At 41.5% G+C, this 20,820-nt stretch overlaps 1 protein-coding gene across 2 annotated transcripts in view; it reads left to right on the top strand.

Moving 5' to 3' along the window:
- The first annotated feature begins 9,491 nt into the window (after positions 1-9,491).
- Positions 9,492-20,820, top strand: part of ITCH (itchy E3 ubiquitin protein ligase) — a 63,333-nt gene continuing 52,004 nt past the window's right edge. The window contains exon 1 of one of the 2 annotated variants that reach the window (XM_074919987.1): positions 9,492-9,572. The gene's annotated coding sequence lies outside the window, so the exon portion shown is untranslated. The remainder of the gene's footprint in view (positions 9,573-20,820) is intronic. The other variant, XM_074919988.1, reaches the window with a different exon arrangement.

Genomic DNA, 20,820 nt, shown 5'->3' with positions numbered 1-20,820 from the left:
AAGTGATCATTAATTTCATACTCATTTTCTAGGTGTCCATGATGAGCATTCTCTGCTCTACTATTATTTCACCAATGTTCTGCCAGACTGCATGAAGTCCAGACTACAACAGTGATTTCAGAAAAATGCAGTGCAATGCCAAATACTCTGCCAAAACAAACCCTGCAGGTCTCAAAGTGGTACCCACAAATAATGAGAGCATTTGATGTTACATTCTGTGCATCAGTTCACCCTTATCAATAAACTGCAGACAATGATTTAACTTTCCCACAAATTTACATATACATTGCAAAAATAAATTCACTTCTGCCTGTGAAGCACTATGATTTCTTGTATCAGCAATAGCGTGGCCAGCAGGGACAGGGAAGGGATCTGAGCCCTGTGCTCGGCACTGGTGAGGCCGCACCTCGCTGAGTGGGTTCAGTTTTGGGCCCCTCACCCCAAAAAGGCCATTGAATGACTCGAGCGTGTCCAGAGAAGGGCAACGGAGCTGGGGCAGGGTCTGGAGCACAGGTCTGCTGGGGAGCGGCTGGGGGAACTGGGGGGGTTTAGTCTGGAGAAGAGGAGGCTGAGGGGAGACCTCATGGCCCTCTACAGCTCCCTGAAAGGAGGGTGCAGAGAGGGGGGATGAGTCTCTTGAGCCAAGTAATAAGTGATAGGACAAGAGGGAATGGCCTCAAGCTGCCCAGGGCAGGGTCAGGCTGGCTCTGAGGAAGGATTTCTTTGCAGAAGGGGCTGTTGGGCGTTGGAATGGGCTGCCCAGGGCAGGGGGGGAGTCCCCATCCCTGGAGGGGTTGAAGAGTCAGGCTGACCCAGCACTGAAGGATCTGGTGGAGTTGGGAACGGTCAGTGCTAGGTTAACAGTTGGAAAGGACCTTGAAGATTGTCCAGTCCAACCTAGCTGATTCTATGATATTGTGGTGGCAGCATTCAGGAGCACTCTGAATTAGGAACTAATGTTGCTTTACCCTGCATAGAGGTTTGATGCAGCTGAAGGAGGTGTTGTCTAACTACTGTTCCAGCAAGCACCAGCCATTCTGTGCAGTGGGGCGGGTACAGTGTTTGATGATCCAGTGAAATTGTATCATGGTAAACATCACAAGGTGCCTAATGTAGGTTGTAACAGTGATGCCATCACTGGTGTCTTCTGAGCATGTGCTTCACTCTAGCCTCACTGCTTGTGAGGGCCGCAGCCAGCAGCTGAAGGTTGCAGCAGCCTTCTTACATGCACACTGCTGATTTAGCTTAGCAGGGGTCCCGTGTGGACTTGTTCATGGCTTTTTTTTAGTGCTGTTAACGGGTAGCATAGACATACACTTACGGTACTCAGAAATATCATGCCACAAGTAAACTCTCCCTACCTGCCTCAAACATAAACTCTGAGACTTGTATTGCCTTGTGTTTGCACAAAGTCCTTCACAACATGATTTCCTGCTCACTATCATCTTGTGCAGCAGAACAGAATAACAGTGAGGATCTGTTCAGTTAATACTATCTCAACCCACAGCAATGCTTATATTACTGTAGCAAGCATTAGCATTATGATGATAATACCATATGCCCCAGTGATATTAAATTCAACACATTCCAGATTCACCACAGCTAACTTTCTCCTCCCCTCTCCTCAGTAAAGGCTTCTGCCCTTCACCAGGTCTTGATTTGGTGCTTATGGTACTGTTGCGTTTAGGGTGAGAATAAATTTGGGAAGCGATAAATCCCCTTGCATTCTAGCTGGTCCTCAGAGATCAGTGGGGCTAGGAGTGGCTGGACTTACCCCTCAGTAGGTATGCCAATGGGAGCCGTAACTATAGGTCTGACCCGGACGTCCGAACAGCCTGTATGCTGTAGGTCCTCTTGCGTTCAAAAGAAGCCATCAGATTCACAAATAGTTTGGATTAGTGGCTGTCACTATAGGTCTGACCCAGCCCAAACAGCCCATACGCTGTAAGTCTGGTTGCATTCAAGAGAAGCAGTCAGATTCATGAATAGTACGGTTTATTTTCATGCAACATCTACAGATTCTTTAAGATTGCCTACAATAAATGCACAAACTGCAGGTTGGCTCTATAGCACTACACAAAAGGATTACAATCACACACACACACAGTTCCTGGGTAAACACTTGGTGTAGCCAAGGAAATCTTACCAAAAGGTGTCCCTTCGGGGGGGGGGGGGGGCGGCGAGAGCACAAACCTGTCAATCTGTACCGCCATTTTGGTGTCGGATTATTGTCCCTCAAAGTTAGGTACAAACTTGGGGTAATATTTATCTTAATAGGTATGGTGAGCGGGTGGGACTGTAGTCAAATCATTATCAATAATGATATAATTAATTTTGTGGTGCCAAGAGGTACAGCTATTTTTTGTGGGAAAAAGAGGGAGGACGGGAAGCAAGGTTGACTTGGCACGATGGGTGCAGCTGGGTTGTGTGGGAGAGAAGGGAGGATGAGGCACAGAGTTGGAAGGTTGCTACAAAAAATCATATTTCAAGGGAAACGAGTAAAACAGGAGATAAATCTGTCCTTGAAGTGAAAGAATGCAACCGTGCAGCCTGCATCCCACTTCGCATTCCTCCTTGGCGCCACATCAAACACAAAGCACTGGACCTTTGTCCCATCCTGTGTTTGTTCTGGGCACTCTGTGTCAAGGAAAATGTGTGCTTCGCAGATTTCTCACTGTTTTGCTGTTTTGCCTTCCTCATGCTTCCAATACCTAACAGGTACCATCCACTTTCCATCATTAGCTGCCCAACAGAGGGCAGAGAGCACCTTCATTTTGACTTCCCTGTGAATGAGGACTAATAACATTTAAGTAAGAGTTTGGTATGATCAAGCTGGTGCCTTTTGGGAAGGGTACAGTTAGTCCAAGGGTTAAAAGGAGGTTATGTTTTTGTTGCAAGAACACTAGAAATTATTTGCTTGTGAACAACACTGTCTGTACAGCCAGTGCAAGCATGAACTGAAGCAAGAGCTAGAAGATGAACTGGTGTAAAGGGAAGTTTGAACTAATTTCACTTCTTGCCTCTTATTTTCCTTATATCCCCAACAAGAGACAAGATTTTGTTTCTTAGAGGAACCCTGGGGCCAGCCTGTTTAGTCCCTGAAAGCCTGAGGCTCTGGGTTGGTGATAAATCAGTACAACATCTTCTCCTCCCTTTCACAGTTGTAGCAAGTATGAGCATAACATGAACTGAGGACCAAGCCCTGAGCCTTGTAGAGCAAGTTTAACCAAGTAAATTCTCCCTTAATCCAGTCTGGGAAATTATGAGCACTGCACCTGGTATGTTAATGGCATGCGATGGGACTGGTACAGCAACCTTCCTGCCCCTTGCTGTTACTCACCTCAAATTTGCAATTCAGCTGCCCAGTTACTTAGCGCACACTGAGCATAAAAAAGGCTGGATAAATTAAATGAGCAAGTTTAGTGCTCAGTAAGGGATATTGAAAGCCTGGACCTGTTAGCTTCCTCACAGTCCAAAACTAGAGGTTTAGTTCAGAGTTCTTGTTCAGAAGTGTAATGTTGCAGCTCTAAGGGACAGATGGACATAGTGAAACACACAGCTTGACCTCTTACTCAACAGGATCAATAGCTTGGACGGTTTTGTTCTTTTTAGTGGAGGGCATGGGGTAGCCTGGTATGAGGTTACTACATAAGATAAAGCAGGTACAGACCCCTGAAGCTGATAAAGACTTTTAAAGACTTCACAATGGAAACCAGTTCATTAGCTTTATTTGGCTTTGGATCAAGCCCCAAGTATTTAAATCATACCTTCTCCCTTTATATTAGTTTTGACATTACATAGCTTTATATCAGCATCTGTTCTGCTCTGAAATGCAAGCTGATTTATACCAGAGCAATTTGCAAGGAGGTAAACCACTCAGGGGATGAGTCAGCCTTCCTGATGTAGATAATTTACAGCTGTATAAATGAGGGAGGTTATCGGGTGGGACAGGAATAAACCTGGGCCTAAGTGAGATAAAGACTCCCTCTCTACTAGCATCTCCATTTCAAAAACATTTCTCAAAGAGCCTGGCAGAAGCTCACACTGACAAGATGCATGTGTTACTGTGCTTTGAGAGTCCTAGATGCAGCATACAGAGAACAAAGTCATAGCTGGGATCCAAGTGGTGCTGGTGGGTACCCTGCGTATCTGCCATGCTGTCTTACCACGGGCCCAGCGGACCTGAAGGCTGTTTGCAAGGTCTCTGTGTAGGTAAGAGCTGGACAGAGCTGTCATTTGAAAAATGAGTGGTGTGTTTCACCTATCCCAGCACCAGCATGTCACTACTTTTCTGAAAACTCCCCAGCAGATTTATGATATCATGTTCTTCAGTCCCATGGAAAATAATTCAGCATAGGGAAGAGAGGAACAATTTTCCCAGTATCTTGTCCTTCATTTAAAACATCTACATATCTTGGTTGTGTCATTTCCGTTCTCAAGACACCTAATCACTCCCTCCCAGTTCTCTGATTATGCACTGTAGAGCAATTGAGTAGTAAAATACTTAATTAAATGGCCACATGTCTTTGTTTTACCCTTTAATTAGACTACTCGGAAATAATAATCATTTCTCACCAACCTGAGGGTTTCATTCATTCCTTCTCCAAATAATAGGAAGCAATTTATCTTTTCGTACTGATACTTTTCTAAATCCCAAATCAAGTTAATCCATTCTGATTTTAAAGTCAATTAGAAATAGATACACTCTTACACGGCACTATCTTCATGAGTGAAATCATAAATTCAGACTCTGATAAGGCAGCACAAGAAAAATTCCTTTTAATGTTGACAGTTTCAAGATAGTAAGTCTGATCTTAAAATATAAAGCACTTGCTGCGATAATTACCTAGTTAACATAAAGCTCCAGAAGACATATTTATAAGACTTATTTTATAATTTTTATAAAGTACTTTATATATTTTTATATATTTTATACAGTATATTTTTTTTAAAAGTGCTTTGAAATCCAGTAATGAAAGCTGATGTGAAAACCAAATATTCCTGCATTTGTAAATCACCAGCTTTACAAAGCCTTAAGTCAGACAGAAGTGTAAGCCACTGTTAAAGACTTAAAATAGTTTAGCAGCTAATGGATGCTGATGACATCTGATGACTATTCAACAGTCATTGTGTGATATTTGCTTGGGGCTGTGTCTAGTGGGTAAGCATTCACACTGTCAAAATTGCTTCTATGGAGAGATGGTCACTGCGGTCTCTTCGGTACCAGGACCAGCTTTATGCTGTCAAGCTATATAGCATTACTGGACTGAGATCCTAAATGAAGGTGGACATAAACCTCAGGAAACTCAACAAAGACAAATGTGGGTGCTCAAAGATAGTTCTGTGTCTGGAAGGGAGTAATGCCAATTCAGTAGCACATGGGGTCGACTGCCTAGAAAGCAATTTGGGGGAGGAGGTGCTGGGATCCCGGTAAACAGGTTGAGTAGGAGTCCACCGAGTCCCTCTGTGACAAAGAAGGGCAACTGCATCCAGGGCTGTGTCATCAAGAGAGCAGCCAGCAAGGTGAGATAAGGGAGCCTTGACCTTTACTCTGCGCTGGTAAGAACCCATCTTCTAGTGCCAGGTCCAGTTTGAGCTCCCTGGAATAAGACAGGCACTGATGTACCAGAGGACAGGGATGGCCACCAAGATGATCAGGGATGGAGCACAGGATATACGTGAGATGTTGAAAGAGCTGGTTCTATTCTGTTTGGAGAAGAGAAGGTAAAGGGGGATCTTACTGCTGTCTACAACTGCTTGATGGGAAGGTGTAAAGAAGATGGAGTCATACTCTTTGCAGAGGCACACTGGGACATGATGAGGGACAAGAAGAAAAACTTCCTACAAGTGAAATTCCAATTAGATATAAGGAAAAAAAAATCACTGTGTGGGTCATCAAACACTCGACCAGGGCATGAAGAGTCTCCATCCTTGAAAATATTTGTCTCAACTGAACAAGGCCCTCTGCAACCTTATCTAAGTTGGTTCTGATTCAAGGAGGGAGTGGACCTAGAGGCCTCCAGAAGTTTCTTCCTACCTAAATTATTTTGTATTTATGTGATTCTGTCTAGATTTTTTGTGTGCTTCACTGAAATATATATATATATATATATATATAAAAAGACCATTAAACACTTGTCAAGGAGCTAAGAAACACAGTTCTGTTTCTAACTCTGACAGCGACTTGCTGTGCAACCTTTAGACAACTATGTAATCCTGGAAAGAATAGGTTTGTCATATGCAAGGTCAATAGGGATCTGTTGGTTGGGAGTGGAAAAAGGAAGTGAATGAAGGAAGTGTCTATTTCAGGAGAGAGGATCCCATACTCTAGGGATAGCAAAATAATGAGGGTGTTCAGTGCTTCTGTTACACAGTCTTGTCCCAGCCCTCTAGCTGAGGGAGCTGAAGGATCTGAGGTATCAGAGAGCACTCTCCATTTACAGACTCAAAAATCTAATAGAATTGCAATATTTTAATGATTCTGCAGGATTTTTTTATTACCACATGAAAGATTCAAACATGGAAGTGATTTACACAACTAGGCCATACACACTTATCCTCAGTGGTTTCCCAGTCAATTCCCAGCACCACCAGCACTAATTTAGTGTGCTAGTTCTGGCTGTAACAACACAGTTAAGACTGTATTAGTGATCTGAATGCTGTTGCTTACAATAGCTCAAGTGAGAATAAATGCTATACATATTTTGTCACAAGAAACCACCTCTGTCCCGGTGACCTTGAAATCTGGATTGGACTGAGAAAGAATGGAAAAAATATTATGATTATTACTCAATATTACCTCTCAGAAATTAACTCCCAGCAGCAATGCTAGACCATAGCAAACCTAGGAAATCTGAAAAGCTATGAAGTATAGTTTTCCTTTTACAGTTTTCCTAAAAAGCCTTTGTACAAGATCATCCTGGGCAGTTGTAGCAAAGTTTCATCATCTGTTGGGGATCTTACTAGTCAAAAGAAAGCTATGACAGGGAATAGCAAGAAAATTCCATCCTGCCTGAGTATCTTGTAGTTATAGAAAGAATAGTAAAATAGAAAATAATCGAGTAGTCTCCTCCTTTCCCCAAATAAGCAAACAAAAGATGGGTAAAATCTTGGATACATAGCTCTTCTGCCACTCAAGATATTAATCTGTGCTTGCCACATTGTTCTGGCATTAATTCATTATTTGGTGTTTCAGTTCATCGGTATGTCATGATTTTTAATGGTGAAAGTGATCTCTGAAGGGGTGTGAATTTTAGGATTTATCTACGTTCATCTTGTCCTGGCAAGCATAAACTAATCAGTAGTCTGTGCGCCTGCAATGCATTTTTTCTCATGAATTTTACACAGCCGATAGCACCAGTGGAACTTGACTTGAGGCACCAGAAGCTGAAAAATAATAATATTAGGGTTGCTGGGTTTGAATGACAATCACTCTTCTGAAATGCCAGTTACAAAAGGAGGAAAAAAATGGTAACACAGCAGACAACTTACGTGGTGTCCTTGAAAAGAGACACTGAATGTTATTAATTCACATCTGCTTTAGCAACCTTTACCTTTGAAACCTAAAAAACAGTAAGACAAAACCAGACTGCAAATGGCCACACTGCCCTGGGGATATATGCACAGCTGTTGAATTCGATAGGAGTCACGGGGTAGCATTCAGCTTCTTCCTGCAAACACTAAACTTCTACTAAAGTTAAAAGTAATTCAGACAGCTGGGGTAAAAGGTCATAGTACACCTAGCTGCAATGTTCCTACAGTTTTGGGAATCAAACCACAAGCAATGTGCAAAAACAACCCAATGTTATGTACCAGCTGGGAGGCAGAACAAATGCACTGTAAAGGAAACCCAGCTATGCAGCTGATATCAGCCTGAGTTTTACTGTCCTGCCAGGACAGGAATCTGTACCGCAACAATGGATGAGAGGCGACTGTTTCTGTATGAGAGAGGAATTTCTGTTAAGGCCTCAGAACTCATTTTTATTGTTATTAATTTGAACAGACCATTTAAATATGGAACTGTAAATGTATGCATATGTGGTTGAAAATCCATAAAGGAACATAAAGACGTAAAGGTGCATAGAAAAGCTTCAGAGACAAAATAAAACCCACAACCTTCAGAACGTATTTCAGCTGTTCAATTTGTTTAGTTCTTATTTTGGGCTGTAACCTTGGCTTCAAATTTGCTTCCCAGGGACACACACCTTCCTGACAAAGCCACACACTGCTCACTTTTCAGTACAGACAGGCTCTGACTGCACAGCATATATTGTTCTGTGCTGGAATTTAAGTGGTTCCTGTGCTTGAAGTTATGTTCATATATGCCTTGGTCAAGCATAACTGTAGATGGCTAACTGGCATTGAAACACATAAGTTATTCTGTTAGGGGAAAAGCATTCTGAGTTGTTTCCTTGCTTAGGCCTCACCAACAGAAATGCTCACTTAGTTGTAGCTGTGGGAACTTTCTTACTGGAGTTTATGTGTTAAGTAGGGAAGACAAGATGGATTTTCACATCCCTACCAGTTGCAATTGCATCTGTAAAGCATGCAATTTTCCTGAAAAATTAGTGAGGATATTCACCTGCTCTTTGAAAATGAGTCTTTTCTCTGAATTTGGAGCATGGAAACTGAGTGCTCTCATTCCTCACCGTCAAAGAGGAGGTGTATTGTAATTTCACTTATGCAATAGTGCATTCTGGTTAACAAAAAATACACTTGTAACAAGAAAGGGTTTATGTAAGGGTTAAGCAATATCAATAGCTTAAATATCTGCAGTGGATACACCAAAACCGCAAAACCTTAGTTGTGTCACAAAGCCCACACAGCCACCAGTGATGTCCCAGTTGCTTAACTGTTAGAGACTCAGGTTACCCAGTAGGTCCCTTTGTGCCACCAGAAATTTCCAGTTATTAGTGTTACTGTGATAACCCAGTGCTACAGATAGCCACAGGCTCGTTAGGGCATTCTTGTATCTTCAGAGGAGCATTAGCCTGGCTGGCAGGGTTGCTTTGATGATCAATGATTTTTACTGTAGTGTGTGTATACATGTACACATACACACACATATACATGTACTCTGTGTGTGTGTATACATACATAATGCTTTCCAGAGACCTGGCCCAGAAAGGTTGCTGCGGGAGGTGAGAGGATGACCAGGCCCAGACAGCTCCCTGCTGTCCCGGGCGGCCTCACGAGCGCACGGGCAAACGGCAGCTGCAGCTTGGGAACCCACCGCTATTGCGCAGCGTTCACGTGAGCGTAGCGCCAAGGCCCGGGCATACAAGCCGCAGCCACGGGCGAACCGGGGGAGCGGCACTGCCGATGGAAGCCGACGGGCCTCGCTGCACCCGCCGCGCCCCGGCCCGGCCCTCCCCTCCCTGCCAGGCGGCCCCTCCGGCGCCGTGCGCATGCGCAGCGCCTAGCGCGGAGCACGCCGGGACTTGTAGTCACTGCGCGGAGTGACTCGGCGCATGCGCAGATCCCGCCCGACTTTGGAAAGTCGCTGCCTCAGGTTGGGCTCGGACCGGCTGCCATCTTGGCCGAGGGACGGAGCTGCTACGCCGCCGTGCCCGGTGAGGGGAGCGGGGGTCCGCGCTGCGGGCGGGGCGGGAGGGAGGAGGCGGAGGCGGCGGTAGCGGTGGGGACGGGACCCTGCGGGGCGGCGGGGCGCGGCACGGCGGCCCCGCTGATCTCCTCGGCTCCGGGCGGCCGTGGCGCGGCGGCGGGGGCAGAGGGGCGCGGGGGACCCCGGCGGGTGTAGGCCTGGGGCTCTTGAGGGGCTCCTCGCTCCCCGGGAAGGCCTCGTTGAGGGAGGCTCTCCCCACCGCGCTGCCTCACCGGGCCCCCGCAGGGGCGGCTCTTGGGCCGGGGGCCGGTTTCGGACGGCAGCATCGTTACTCCCTGGGGCGTGGGGCGGCGGTCGCGGGACCCTGGCGCTCCCCTGCGAGGGCTGCCTGGCCCCGCCGCCCCTTCTCCGGCGCTGCCTGCCTGCGCTGCCGAGCCCTTACTCTGCTCCGGCTGCTGTGGGCACCCGCCCGGACCCCGGGCTGGGGTGCCCGTTTCCCCTCGCTTGCTCTAGTCCCCAGCAGTGTTTGCTTCCCCTCCCCGGTCGGACCCTGCCATCCTTTCCAGGCTCCTTGTCGCTGAGATCAGCCTCTAAACAAACCTTCGCCCTCTTAGGGCCTTGGGGATTCGCTCCCGTCAGAGGCTTTGCTTTCCGGCAGTCGTTCCGTAGCACAGCCCTCTTTCCAGCCTTTGTATTTAGTCCCCTCTAAGGAGCGCGTCCCCCCCCTGTCCCGAGGTCTTCTGCCAGAAGTAGCTGCTGCTGCAGCCGCTTTACGAGGGTTCGCTGCCTTTGTGTTGTCAGGGTACAGCCATGCCTTGAAGTAATATTTCCTAGAGATAAAGCATGACTATAGCTGGAGGTTTGTACTGAACTATGTTCCCTCTTGTAAACACAGCAGAATGGCAGCGCTGGTGCCACCGCCTTATTTTGGAAACACGGACGGGTTCTAGCTTTAACTCTCCTGCTTCCAAATAGGGTATTTGACCTTGTCTGGCAATAGTATCCAGCACTGGAGAGTGTTTGAGGGTTCCTGTACCAGATTGGCTTGATATCCAAGAATTCAGCTTGTTATAATAGCTGTAATTTGGTGATGTTAGATTGATAAAAGAACTTCAGATCTGTGCGTGATGTAGAGAAAGGTGGATGTAACATTTGGGGTATCTGTTGCCATTTGTGTGGCATCCCTTATCTGAAGCTTCAGAAAATATTTCCAGCAGAACTTACCTTCATAGCTTAGAACTGAAGAAGTCAGAAACCGGGGTATTTTAGACCATCTTTTTCCAATATACTACTGCTTATTTCAGTGAGTTTCTCATAGTTTTGTTTGGTCTCTGCTACCCTGCTGCTCATCCTTTTCAGAGAGAAAAGGAGAGAAATCCAGACTTGTATTTGTAAGAAGACAGTCCGTGTTGAGAGAATGACAGTAGATCCAACTATTGCTGCTTGTATTTACCTCAAACAATGTGTAGATGTTTGAGAATGAAACATGAACTGCAAGCTGTCTTCAGTTCTGAGGATTTTAATGATTAAAAATGTTTGAAAAAACATATTTAAATCACTTTCCCTCTTCTTACAGCAAAACTACCAAGTAGTTCTAGTTTAATTACAGTTATACTGCTCTTTGCTACAGCTGTTTAAATCTCAACTTGGTCTAGTGTGGACTCTTAGTTGTGGTTTGGCTGACAGTTTTAATCACTACACTTGAATACATTCATCTCCAAGTGATCACTGGAATAGTATTCCATTCTGATCCAAAGTGAATTTTCTTGTCTTTAAAACAAAGAACTGATACAGTACTCGTGAAATATGATGTTGCAGTGGAAAATAACTGAGACTTCTGAGTGCTAACTTTGAAAGCTTCTTACAGATTAAACAGTTATTTTGGGGCTTAAGAGAGATTGAGAGAAGATTATTTATATGAATTTATTAGTTAAGCAGCATCACCCCATATTTTTCCCTTCAATTTTCTCTCCGGTCTTAAAATTCTGTTTCTTCTGTGGTGAAATAGACCTCAAATCCGAAGCTGTCTTGTTTCTTTGTTACTAAATTTCAAAATGGTTTAGGGAAGGTAACTACAGAATAAATAAGCTGATAGGGAGGCAGGTAGTAAAGTAGCATAATGTTTCTCTTGTGGAGTTTAAATTAATCATTGTTTCTGAGAAAGCTTAGAGGACTGCTTGAAAAAATGTTTCATGAGTGATTTACAAAATAATTTTCTTCTATTTTACAACATATGCATTAGAGAAGTTGCCTCTCAACAGCATTATCAGTATGAATGATAGCATCTAAAGAAACATAATTTGTAAATTTAAGCTGTTTAAACAAAGGGGTGAACATATTCAACCATAGGGAAGTGTTTTTCCATGTTGCAGCAAAATCAGTTTGATTTCTGCTTAAAAGCAAGGAAAAGACTATATAGGATTGAAGAAGGAAAACCTGCTGCAAGTGGTAATGGTGAAGCTTCTGGGAGTGCTATTGCTGATGCTGTTTATTTTTAAGCCTTTCTGTTTGGCTATCCAGTTATGTCATGTAATGTTCTAATTTTTGTCAGTCTTGTACTTACATGTAATTGAAGGAACTACCTTGTGCCCTTACACCTAGGGAAAGCGAATACATGTGCATAACCTAGAGGAGAGTATTTGCCTCAGTTGCTTAGTGTAAATGTACTTTGCCCAACTATAGAAACACTTTGAAGTGTGTGCTCGCCTCAGAAGAGGAAGTAGACAAGCCATGATTACAGCCTAGCTTGGGAGTATTCTGTTTTTCTACTTACTTTTTACTGTCTCATAAATTGAGTATTTTTAAAGGTTTTAGGCAGTCTTTCTTGGGCTTGGTTTGACTATTACCCGAGCTAATTCTGTGTCCACATTTTGGAGAGGGAAGGGTAGTTTTTCTTCATCCTTCTCATCTGAAGAATAAAGCGTTGACCTGCATTTTCTCTAAGTGACTGGCATTCAGATTTTACTTATTGTAGTGCTGAGATACTGCTGTTGAGGGATTGGTCTTCATAAGAATTGCAAATTACACTTAATGGAAATGAAAGTATTGTAACAAATGGAGAAAGAGCATCTTAAAGAAATGAAGTCCCTATTTCATATGACCAGCTCAAGTCATGCCTGGAATTTCTACTTTTACTATACTGGGACATAGAACAAACTTTCTGGTAAAACAAGGGCAGATTTTTTTTTTTTTTCTCCCTCTCTGAGGAAGCACAGTACTAGATCTTGTTACGCTGGTTATTCAAATCATTATTTAAAACTTGGCATTATGTTAATATGCTGTTCTTTTAAAAAAAAAGTTTTATTACATTCCTCCCATTTAGAAACTGATAATGCCTCCCTTCCACCCACCTGCCTGAGCTATTCTAAACTGTGCTGGTAGGAGAGGCCTATTGTTTCAGTCATGAACAGAACTACTTACATGTTTGCATTTAGATCATTGATTTTGAAGTTCAGAGCTTATAGACTCAGATGGTATTGTTGTTGAGCAAGAAAAGGCCTATTCTCTTCAGCTGGATTGTTAAAAGTTTTATTGTATGGAACCCTGTTTCTCATGAAGAAGTGAAAGTTAGGTAACTTTTTACCTGAAATGTGCAGATCTCAGGTTTTTGATGCAGATAGGTCATGATATAGATGCTGCAGCTTTCAAGAGGGTGTTAATATCAACCTCTACAAAATGCTCATGCTCTCTGTTTTCTGTTCTTTATAGGTCTAGCTTTTTGTCAAGGGTGGCTTTTAGACATACTTTTTCTCTTAGTATTAGCTAGATACCTGGTATTCTTAAAGTTTAATACTAAGGAAAAGAAACATCAGTTAAGGTTTAAAGCAATCTTGAGTAAAAAAAGACACAGTAAAGACAGATCTACAGTCTGATTCCGATTTGTTCATTAATTCATCAAATGGATAGCCATTTGCAGTGAAATATCAAGAATATCAAATTTGTGACTGGGAGCATGTTCATTTACTTAGAAATAAAATGGGCTTTTTGATTCCTTCAGTTTTACATGACTGTGATAGAACTTTTGCCTGTGCAAGTCATTCATAAGTGGTTACTGATCTTTTTAGCTTTGTCTCCTCCAGTACAGTGAAAAAAGACTAAGAAAGACTAGATGCTGAGCAAGTTGAAGAGTATGTACTGAGACATAAAAGAGGGGATTGTGTTAATTTTTAAGATGGTTTTGGTCAGTATCCATCCCTAGTACCTGTTCCTATACCCAGTGCTAGCAGTCTTTTAATTATATATTAATAATAATTATTCTTCTCTGACAGTTAGAGTTGTCAGATATCCAAATTTTTATTTCTTCACTGCTGGTTTCATAAACATTTGAATGGATTAAGACCTGTTGCTCCAAATACTGCATTTGTACTTTTCTGACACCTTAATTTTTGCTCTGCCAGTGCCATGAGCTGCTCTGCTCTTGATTTATTTGCAGAGCAGCTATGTGGAATGAGTTCATGCTTTATAAGGATTATTCAACTTTACTTTGGCTTGTCAAAGCCTGAATTAATTGACCTTTGGATCACTTTGATTAATTTCTCTTCATAGAGCTTGCCTCTACAAGTGTGCCTTATATGTATGTGTGTATTTCCTACTGCTGTAAATGTATAATTTCAGACACTAGATAAAAAAAATGTGGTGATTAATACATAAAAATGTTTATAAAGTGACAGTGTGTTTGGTCTAATCTTTACCCAGTTTTGCTAACTTCTGTGAAGGTGATGAGCTGCATATTTTCACTAGATTTTACATGAAATTGAACACCCTTTCCTATCTAGTCAAGCTAAGACCTTCTAGGATGATCCTGCATATGAAGGGCAATTCACTCTATAAAGAAAATGAGAAAAAAGAAAATAATTAATAGTGTGACACAAACTTCTTTCTTGTAAAAGATAGCAAGACTGCTTCTGATCTTAAACCAATGCAACTCATCCAGTGCATGTGTTTCCATCAATGATGCAGTCTTCAAAGCAGCTTCTTATTCCATCTGTTTGAAAGGCAATAATGTGTATAATGATAAAAGAGGAGGGAAATGCTGAAGGTTTAGGAAAATGCTCTGACCACCTCAGTCTCCATCAAAACCAGTTTCTGTAGCTATCCAAACTAAATAGTTGTCACCTGTGTTTTCAGGGATTTTTTACATTGTGTTATTCAGTAAATACAGACCATCTGTAACATTTCTAATTCCATTTAAAAGTGTTTATCACCTAAAGATGCAGAGAAAGACTTGTGATCAATGGGCAGTACTTCTGCAGATATTTGGCATACTCGTTTTTGTGCTTGTTAAATTGAGTTTACCAGTAAATTATTAGAATATCTTTTTTGTCTTTGGCAAACGTGAGGTGTGCTGTGTATTAGAAGGACTGATTTCCAGAGCAGTGCTAACAGTTGTTAAACATTTGCCTGTACCAAATCTAGTTCAGGTCAATGAATAAGCTATCACAGGGCAACGGTGTTCTCATTGTTCTTTTTGTGCACCCATTGAATCAGTGTATTTAACCCCTGTTCTGAAATCTAATTTGGGCAAGTGGATTTGCTCTGTGTGGAAGCCTGTTGACATTGCTGGTGCTTTATTTAGATATTCTCAATGGTTTAAAGGTTTTACACCACACCTCACAGGACTATGTTTATTACTACTTTTTTCCTTTTCACCCCTCATCAGACCCTCAGAACTAAAGACTTTTATGACATTAGTGATGATTTTAGTTATTAAAACAAAAGATAATATTTAAGAAAAGTCTTGCTTTCATCTGGGATGTGAATGTCTGGACAAACTAATACTGTCCTGGTGGTAATATTAGAGGTGAAAATGCTTTCCAGCTAATGTGTGTTTACTTCAAAGCAGTGAACTTTGAGTGTAGAAGACACCAGCAAAATGAAATTTGCAGTTAAGCATGGAAAATGTGGGAGTTGAGAGGGGAGGGACTTTGTAGACAGTAATGACAGGGTTAGAATCTATTATGAGAGAAAGCCTGTGCCACAGCTGGGATTTCTTTGCTTTTTGCAATTTCACTTCCTATTTTTAAAATAGTAAACTCTGTACTTTGTATCTTGTATTTCTACCTTCATGACTTATAATCACACGTTGAAGTTCTTATGTATTCCAAACTAAAGTGTCTGAACAAAATTTAGAAGAACAATTGTCAGAACTCTTCACATGATTTAGACTCAGGGTTTGTATCTGGAAGAATTCTTTGCGGACTGCAAAGATCATTCTGTAGCATTATAACCCTATGGGCCTATACTTTTACTCCAGTTATGAGTATCTTTTTGGTTTGCCACAATGCATGGACTGGTAACCTGTGAAGGGGTGTAATAAGTGTTCTCACTGAATTACACTCCTTGTATAGAATACTTTGTCACGGTGTGCAAAATATGCCTATTTGATAAAAAAAAATGTTTTGCAGTTATCAGAGGCCCTAAGCTGTTTTTTCCCTGAGGATCTACTGAATTTAAACAAGTCAGTGTCAGTTTAGCACTAGAATTGGCACAAAGGGGACTGTGTAACTGGGAGGGGTGTAAAGGAGAAGGTGGGACCACTCCTTCAGTGATACCAAGCTGCCAGAGTAGAACTCACCATGTGTGCTCCCCTGATAGCTGCAGCATCGGTATTGCTGTCACTCCTAGTGTACAGTTCTGTGGGCTTTAATTTGTATCCCTGTAGTAGGGAGATTCCCTTGAATTTCAAGAATGCAATTAATGTTTGTTAACAGATAATCCTATTCTTTTTTGAAACATGCGGTTGTCATTTCTTCATACGAAAGATCTAGGATGTAAAGACTGAAACTTTCATTCAAGGATTTTATTCATTAATACGGTCGTAAGTCTTGGGTAACCCAAGGTTTCAGAAGAGAAGTCTAGTTTTATCTTCTGATAAAGGGCAAAAGGGTTTTAGGGCAGCCCCACAAAAACCAAGTTAAATGGAAGTGCTGAGAATATGGAAATAATGGTGCAGTTCTAAACCATCTTTTTCCTATAGTTTCTGTTTTATTTTTCAGAGAGGTGTGAGCTGGAATGCAGCAAGCAGTTACATTTTGCTGGGTTGGGATGGTTGTGTTGTCCATTCCTGGCTATGCTTACCTGTTGCCATCTGGACATTTGCTAAAGATTCCTAGGAAGCAGGTGATAATCTTCTTTTGCATTTAGAAAATAGGAAGAGGATTCCTCTGGAACTCAAGATTTTGCTTGGAGCAGTTTGCAGTTTTAAAAAACAGTGACCCATAGAAGACTTTCAGATACCTCAGTATTTACTTAAGTAATCTCAGGTGGTTTTTTTCTGGAAGTTCTCATTTCCATTACGTCTTTCAGATTTGTGTGCTTTCCTTTAGTACTGCATAATTTAGGTTGAAAAGATGCAACCTTTTTTTTCCAGCTGGCATTGAATTTAGCACACAGGAATATTACTTTATTTTGTTGCAAATATTAGATTTCCAGTTCTAGTTTCTTTGATTGTTTGTAACGTCTAAGAATATTCAGAGAATCAGCTTATTTTTCTTATGGAGCAATGTATGTATATTCATACCTAGGTAACTAGCTAACTGTAAGAATTTCAGGGCATTGGCTACAGTACAGCTGAGTCAAAGTTAATCAAGAGGAACTGTGTCTTGTACCATCTAATTTGCTAAAGCAAGTAGAAGCAGCAAGTGACAAAGAACTTTCTTTTTCAACAGATTTCAAATCAGTAAATTTCTGATTTGTGGTTGTCACTGGTAGCAGAGAATGATTCATCTTTTCTTTGATGCACTTTGCCAGATTGAATTGCAGATCGGTGCAGTCTGTTTTGATTTAGTGTATTGCTCAGGTACCTACAGTGATGATCTCTTTAGCAAGATAGTTTTTGTCAGGCAATATCATTTGCCAGTATCTTTCTACTGATACCTCCATGGCTCCTTTTATCTGTGTTCTTGGGAGCAAAGAAACAGAGCTGTATCTCTGGAAGGAGGTACCTTGGTACATGCGTGAACCTTCATCAGTGCTACTGAACACTCTTGAAACAAAGTGGGTTGTGTGTTGTACAGTTCTGTACAGAACATACTGAAGAATCATGTTTAGGTTAATGTCGATACCAGCTTTATTATGCTTTTGAAAAACGTATCTGCTAGATTTGAGTCTTCCAGCTGCCAAGATTTGGTTTTAGTTCTGGGTTTACAGACTGCTAGCAAACAGCCTTTCTCAAAAGGCTCCTGTTAAATAAAAACATTCTTTAAAATAACTATAATAGTTGGTGAAGTTGTCATTTTTTGTAATGAATACAGGCAATAATGTAATTTAATGGTCAAGCTTTCTGTTTTCTTTTCCATTCTCCAAAAGTTAAAAACTTTATGTAGGTTTGTTGGAATAAGGGTGTATATGAACCATTGATAATGAAATGTAGTGCTGAGAATGGAATGGGGAAATAGGTTGAAGCAAGCATTGAGCTGTAAACAAGAAAAACTAATGGTTGGAGATTACAAAATCCTCTGTAGATACTGTCCTCTGTTAATAACTGAATATGTAACTGCTTCTGAAGTGACTTGTTTAAAAGCTGTAAGGTGGATGGCGAAACAGGAGGTGATGGCCTTCTATTTCATTTTACTGTGAGAGTTTATAATACAGAGATTGTTTCTTACTGACACTTCAAAGGTAATGCCTTTGAAATGCATTTAAAAATTGCTGTAATACAAAAACATTAGTTTTCTTCTGATGTCAAATCACAGAATCAATCACATTAATTAGAGCTCAAGTTGTTCTCCAACATACCTACTAGTATCAGCCTTTTCTCTCTCTTCCCATGGGCATGAAATTGTTCTGCAGTTCCTGAAATTTGCACATGAAGATTACTGATTTCTGCCTTTTTTAATTGGAAAATAATATAAAACTGTAATCTGAACTGTGTGGGTGTTTCTGTAATAATGAGATAGGAGAGCTAAATGTATATCTTGGGAACTGTGAAATGAATGGAAGTTAGTGGATATGTTAAAACCATAAGGCTATAGTAGTAGAACAGCACATTGATGTGAATTTATTAGCTTGGTATGCAGCTGTGTTGTGCTTCCACGATCAAATTACCTGTAGTTATCATTATCGTAGATTTCTGGCAGCATCATTTTTGTTTGGTTTTAGTGTCCTAAGTGAAACTTCATTGTCATTCTTTCTCACTGAGATATGGATTATTTTATATAGATACCTATGAGAAACTTATAGAAATTGTTAGAGGATCAACATCCTTTAAGTGACACTCCATCCCAAATTTGTCACACATGGGATATTTTTAATGTAAACCAGAATATTTAGTTTGATAGAAAGTACTGTAGAGATGGGGACAGATGCTTTATAGATGCATACAGAGCAACATGCAGGTAACTGTCCAGATTTGCTGTGGGGTTACCACCATATGAGTTAAAATGAAGGAAATTCTTGAAGGTATGAACAGTTGGACACATGCCAATAGCAAAGTAAAATAGAATATCAACCATGATATTCAATGACTTCCTATCTCTGATGTTACATAAATAGTGAACAGTTAACACAGGTTGCAAGACAGTGACGTGTGAATGTTTTGTGAGGCTTCTTATCAGGGCAAAAGAAAATAAAAATAAGCCAGGAAAGCAGTGTTCTTATGAGGTGTATAACAGCATTCTTTCTGTTGGGACAGTTGACCTTGAACTTTGCATGTTTTTCAGTTTTCACCTTACCTAGTTGTCATTAATTGAAGCTAGCTAACATTTTGATGTGTACAATCTTGGACATTTTGTAGAAGATTGATTCAAGCTGTATTTTTTTGTTCCTTATAATAGAGAGCAGCCATAAAGTAAATGGAAGTAGTTTTTTAAAGTGAGAAAAAATACCTAGTGTAGGCTTATGCATTGAATTTTAATATAGGATGTGGGGAAAAGCTGTTGAAATTAAAGTAGATGTTGCTCAGGATGAAGAACACTGAACCTGAAGAACATGCATGCTGACTTATGCAGTCTGTGCCTTTCTATTCAAAGCAGTAAAACTTAAGCTGTAATCAATAACTGGACACTGAAAGGGAACCTCAGTCTGGAGGAAAAAAATATCTATATAACCAACTTGATAGGTGTCTCTTTAGAGGAGGAATCTGCTAGAAGACAGAGACCTAAAGAGAACGAGCAGGAGGAACAGGACAGGTACAACAGGAAATATTGAATTTCTTTTAGGGAGATCAAAGAATCAAGAATAATTGAGGTTAGAAGGGACTTCTGGACATTTTCTGGTCCCAACTTATCTGCTTAAGGTAAGGCCAGTTAGAGTGGTCAGTACTGTGTTCATATGGGTTTGGAGTATCTCTCAGGATGAAGACTTAACATCTCCAGGCAAGCTTCCCCACTGTTCAGCCACCTCATAGGAAAATAAAGAACTAAATCCCCTGTTTTTAAGGAGAATTTCCTGCATTTTATTTGTGCCACTGCCTATTGTTCCATCACTGAGAACTGCTGGGGAGAGTCTGGCTTTATCTTTTTTAGCACTTTATAGGAGCTTCAGGTATTTGTACACACTGATAAGATCCTCCCAAGCATTCTCTTTCCCACGCTTAACAATTCTAGCTCTCAGCCTCTCCCCGTATGTCATGTTCCAACTATTAATCATCTCTATGGCCCTTTGCTGGTGTCCCTCCGGTATGTCTGTGTCACTCTTGATTTGGGGACCCCAGAACTAGACAGACTAGCACACCAGATGTCATCTCACTGGTGCTGAGAAGAGGGGAAGGACCACCTTCCTCATCCTGCTAGTAATGCATTTCCTAATGCAGCCCAGGATGTTGGCGAATTTTTTTTTTTTTCTGCAAGAAAGAATTGCTAGTTTGTGTTCTGCAGGACCAGCGTTTTCTGCAAAGTTGCTTTCTGTCCAGCTGCCCCCCAGCCTTTACTGCTGTGTGAGTTTATTTCTCTACAGGTGCAAAACTTAGCGCTTCTCTTTGTGGAACTTTTGTTTCATCCGCATATTTGCTGAGAGTGAGCTTGGTCCCATTGTCCAGGTCATAAATAAAGAAGCTAAACAGTATTGGCCAAGCATGTGCCCCTGGGGTACAGCACTAATAACTGGCCTCTAAATGGACTGAGTACTGCTGATCCCAACACTTTGAGCCTCACAGTTTAACCAGGTTTTCAGTCCACTCCAGTCCTCTGTCTGGTCCATACATCATCATCTTGTCTATGAGAATGTTAGAGGAGACAGTGCCAAAGATAATCAGCATCCACTGCTGTCTTCTCCACTATCAAATTATCTTGTCATAAAAAGCTCTCATGTTGCTCAAG

The sequence above is a fragment of the Athene noctua genome, chromosome 16, assembly GCF_965140245.1.
Source record: "Athene noctua chromosome 16, bAthNoc1.hap1.1, whole genome shotgun sequence".
Lineage (NCBI taxonomy): Eukaryota > Metazoa > Chordata > Aves > Strigiformes > Strigidae > Athene > Athene noctua.
This window is presented reverse-complemented; position numbering and strand designations above follow the sequence as displayed.